The sequence below is a fragment of the Poecilia formosa genome, unplaced genomic scaffold (assembly GCF_000485575.1).
Source record: "Poecilia formosa unplaced genomic scaffold, Poecilia_formosa-5.1.2 Scaffold138, whole genome shotgun sequence".
Lineage (NCBI taxonomy): Eukaryota > Metazoa > Chordata > Actinopteri > Cyprinodontiformes > Poeciliidae > Poecilia > Poecilia formosa.
Window position 1 is genome coordinate 1,051,972 of NW_006800077.1, and position 5,119 is coordinate 1,057,090.

General features: G+C 39.6%; 1 long non-coding RNA gene across 1 annotated transcript; it reads left to right on the forward strand.

Annotated features, from left to right (window-relative positions):
* The first annotated feature begins 2,409 nt into the window (after nucleotides 1-2,409).
* On the forward strand, nucleotides 2,410-4,029 carry LOC107837387 (uncharacterized). The gene is made up of 4 exons (XR_001663401.1): nucleotides 2,410-2,771; nucleotides 3,025-3,107; nucleotides 3,435-3,549; nucleotides 3,726-4,029. It is a non-coding gene; the product is annotated as an uncharacterized LOC107837387 (long non-coding RNA).
* Nucleotides 4,030-5,119: the final 1,090 nt, after the last annotated feature.

A 5,119-nucleotide genomic window follows, 5' to 3' on the forward strand; every position in this document is an offset into this window, starting at 1 on the left:
TATTAGCAGTGCATACATGAGCATGATTGTCAGAGCTAAGACCCTCCTCCTGTCTCTAATTAGTTGTTTCTAACAGGGAGCGGGGTATATCTGCAGACGCCAGTAGGATCACAGGGATTAGCCCGAGAAGCTTGATTTTTTCTTTTCTTTTCTCTAATTATCCGTCTCATTTTCTACTGGCATGACAGGGAGACAGTTTTAACAAATATCTAAGAAACTACGCATATTTATAAAAGTTACCAACTGTATGTTAAACTAAAAACAGTTCACTTGGAGGTTCAACAACGGGGTGTCATGTCCTCTGATTACCAATAAAATGGCCGCATGTTTCTAAAGCGAAGACGTACTCTTTCAGTTCTGACTTTAGTCAACCCTTCATGGGATTCAAATGGTATTTTGCTGCCTTTTCTGGGATATTTGGTTTGTAATTACTCATGCAGCTTTCACCTGCACTTCTGAATCTTGGAATACAGAAATACAGGCAAAGACTTCCTCTCTCAATTCTCCTGTGTCTCATATTGGCACACGTCGTACTACTAGTGCGCTCAAATTGTGACTCGGACTCTTGACACATCACCCCAGACAGCCACAGGATCAGGCTGAAGCTGCAGCACGAGAACTGCTTTCTTGTTTACAGCAGTGGTGTTTGCCAGCAGCATCGACCGTGTCCGGCTATCATAAATGTAATAATGGGATTTGGTGTGTGGTTGCCATGGAGACACATCTATAGGGACAAGCTATTTGAGAGCAATTAGCCTGCAGAGCTCCATTCAGAGAAAACAGGTGTGTTTAAGCAGTCCTGTTTTTCCTCCCGCCCGCTTTGTGTGTCTCGCCGCGGTGTGTGACGCCCGTCTTGTTCCAGCGAGACAAATAAAGAGACATTTTACAACTTCGCAGTCGCTCACGATGATGTTGACTGGTGGAGATCTGGGCACAACCTGGCAGGAGTTCGCAACACCTCCCACAGACTAAATGAAGAGTCACTCACGGTGTGAAGTGGCGAGCTTTTTCCAGACCTGAGCTCCCCACGCCTGGTCCGGCGTCTCATGTGTCACCATGTCCACACACTGGTAATATCTCCTGTTAGTCACAGTCCTCTGACAGGACCAGATCGTTTAGTAGGTGAGATGATATTATTCCAGAAAGGTTCTCATTATTTGAAAAGGGTCTGTGGTAAAAAAGAAGAAAAAAACGTTAGATATGTGTTTCTTACTCACTTTAGAGAAAAGTGTAAGAGTGGACTTTATTTTACATGTGGGGAAGCTGCAGTCCCAGCAGCTCCGGCACATGAATATTTGAAGCTCTGCCTAATTAAGAGACTTTGCTGCCTTCCACTAACATCTATGCTGGGAGGTTGTTTCACTTTCTGTTTCATTCTTCATGATGATGGGCGGACATCACAAATCTATAAGATACACTGCTCAGAAAGATTTAGGGATATTCGGCTTTTATGTGAAACTTTAGGGTGAACCTAAAATGCACTTCAAACTTTACAGGTGAACTTAATGTTATTTTTTTCTAAAGTTTTAAATTCACATGTCCAACTGTTTCATGTTTCAATACTTTTTTCTCTAACGAGTTGTGACAGAGTTTGGAAAGTACTGATTTTTTTATAATGCATAATTTCTACACTCTAAATGTACTAAATGTACTCAAATAAAAGTATCCCACCTCAACGAAACAGTAATTAGTTTCAGGGTTTTTGAAACATGCTTATTAAGACTGCCAATAAACATGAAGCACTGTTTTTGTTTTTCTTACAAAACAAGCAAAAAAGTAAACACAAGTGAAAATAAAGTAAATAATAGGAAGAAACACATCATTACATCACTACATCATAACTGAGCTGGTTGCTGAAATGTGCTCCTCTGAAATTAAATGCCGTAGCTTTGTATGGAAATCAGTGTTTAAAAAAATAAAAATATTCATTGGATTGTTTTTGAACCTGTGTTGTGAGTTTTGTGCTGTGTAGCTGTGATTCTAATGCCACCAGGTTAGGTTTATATATATATGCGACAAGATGCCATTTATTTACCCAGAGATCTCTTCAGAAAAATAGTTGAGGTGCATTCCTCAAGTCATGCTGGTAAGAACGCAGCTAAATCTGAACCTCTCTCAAGAAAAGCCTTTGGGAGAGTGGATGACGTGCATTTTTGTTTTATATTTCCTGTGAACATTAGTGAAATGAATTCACTGAATGGCTTGAATTTTCAAGTCGGCATCGACCGCAGCTCTTCGTCTCTAAATGCAGTCAAAGTGAATTCATCTTTGTTTCTGTCTTTTCCAACTTGTTGTTGAAATGCTAAGGTTCATCTCTTTCTCTACTTTTAGCAGTGATTCTTCCAGACAAGCTGTACAGATGCAAATTAGCTTTTGGCTTACGTTTCCATAGTAACACTCATTAGGTAAAGGCTTGACTCCAGAGTGTTTGAGCAGAAGAGAGAGAGAGAGAGAGAAAAAAAACTTTCCACACTGAAAGAAACACATTAGTTAGGGTGGAAGAAGAGCCAACAATCGCGTCAATTTTCTGCTTCTATTGCTGACAGATTGTGTGAGTGTGTTTGATTGTGTGACCGTTGACAAGATGTGTCCGACACCCAACTGGTAATAACCGTGGAATAACACGGAAGTGCTGGAAGAAAGCCTCGTGATAACAGCGCAGGGTTTGCAACAGAAATAATTATTGGAATCTGGCACTTTATACAAGCAACATGTAATGAGAAGCTGCTGGAGATCAGATACTAATGGTCTCTGAGATGAAGCCGAAAAAGGTTAGTCAATATCAGATCACAGAGGGAAAGTTATGGTTTTTGTATCAAGCTTCAGCAGAGTTTGATAGTATCTCTAACTCATTTTCTGCTTGTTTGATTCTTGAGCCTGGATTATTATAGGATAGAATATTCGATGTGCAGTTGCAAAACATCCCTCTTCTGCTGTTAACGCTTTACTTTTCATCACCTTACAAAGTACTGCTACATCAGTTCCTCTGTTTCTTTTCTGTTTATGTTCTCCTCAAATCCCCAGTTGGTCGTTGTTTATGGACACTTGTACTGAGCCAGGTTCTGCTGGAGGAGTTTTCTTCTTCACTGTCGCCACATACATGCACAGTAAAGACAGATTGCTGTAAAGTCAATGCAAACGATTACATGCTTACGGAAGAGGATTAGGGCCACTGGAAAAAAGAAAAAAAAATCTGACATTAATCTCAGAATTCTGACTTTTTTCTCAGAATTCTGAGATTAAAGTCAGAATTCTGAGAAAAAAGACTTTTTTCTCAGAATTCTGACTTTAATTCTGAGAAAATTAAAGTCTCAGAACTGTTAAAGAGATTAAAGTCAGAACTGTTTTACTTTTTTTCCCAGTGGTCCCAATCCTCTTCCATACATGCTTGTCCAGGAAAAGTGATTGAACATTTTTATTACTCGGACTTCCAGACATGAAAATGCTTTAAACTAAACCAGTTCACTGTAGCTCTATGCTTAGAGCCATCAAGAGCGATGGATGACGTTTCTCTGGGCCCGCTTGGAGTTAATTTTTGCAAAGACTATTGTAGGAGTTGACCTTCTGCGAAATTATTTATTTACTAAAAAAATTATTAATAAATTATTTATTTACTTACTATTTATTTATTTATTTACTACTATTTATTTACTATTTATTTACTACCTCCTTCCACATGTTTAAATAAACTATTTGTCATAGGTTTTTTTTTGTGTTTGTTTTAGCAAGGACTTTCTTTCTATATTTTCTCAGAGCAAAACTATTTATCTTGCAGACAAGTGAAGGATTCTCCGTCCTGAGTTGTGGAGCTCCGCAGCTCCTCCAGAGTTAACATGGGCTTCATGGTTGCCTGCCTGATTGCTCTCCTTAACAGACCTGCCATTTTGGGTGGATGGCCATGTGTAGGTAAGTTTGCAGATGGAACTTTCTCCTTGACATGTCTGCTGTGTTCTTTATTTCTCATGGTGCCGTTTGTTCTCTAAAGTCCTCTGAGAACAACTGGATTAATAAAGAATGCTGTTGACTGCACATGGATTGCATTTATGGGCATGAGAGTAAAGAGAGAAAAATCCAGATGCTTGCCACACTTTTAAGATTTTTATTTATCAAATCCTTTTCCCTTTTCTCCTGATCAGACTCTGCTTTGTGTTGATCTGTCACACACAATCCTAATAATAAAACTCATTAAAAATCTGTGCTTGTAAAGTGACAAATGTGAAAAAGTTCAAGGAACACAAACACTTTTTGTGAGGCGCAGGAGCTGGTTATGTAGCTATTGGATCATCGATATTACAGAGACAGATTACTGGAACCCCTCTCTTATTAAAACCCCATGAGACATAAAGACGTTAAATGAAACATAGGAGAGGGGAAGGCAGGAGGGTGTGAGGATGAATACAGGCAGATAGATGGTGGTTTTTGACGTGACTCATTTCCACATTCATTTGTGTGTGTGTTTGTATGTGTGCGTGTGTGTTTGTGTGTGTGTGAGCCCCGGGGCTGCACACAGAGCCCACCACTGACTCCCACAGGGGGACATTAATGACAAACATCCTGCTCCACGGTGAAAGAGATGCTCCATGCATTGCATTTACTCCTCACTCTGCTCCCCGCTCCAACACATCTGCACTCACCCTGCTCCCGTTTCGCAGCAAAACAGAACAAGGCGACGCGAAAGCATTTTTCACGCTCTTCGCAAACAACGCAGCGGCGTGTCCTCTTCAGCTTCCTCGTTGATAACAAATGAATGGTTCTCAGTGTGATTTGCTGTACTTCTTGCTTGTAAATTATTCAGGGTTGGGTGTTTATCTTGTGTAGGAAATTAGATTTAGAGTGCGTCAACAAGCCTGTATCTGTGTCAATTTGTCTAGGAGATTGGAAGAAAAAGTCTTCCTCTGATGCTTGTCTTGTTAGAGTCATTCCCATTTATTTAATCCCTGTGGGTAGCAAAGCAACAGATGACCTATATAAGCCTTCATGTTGAAAAGAGGAGGCTTTCCTTAAAGAAATAAACATGTAATTAACAAGTCAGATAGATAGATAGATAGATAGATAGATAGATAGATAGATAGATAGATAGATAGATAGATAGATAGATAGATAGATAGATAGATAGATA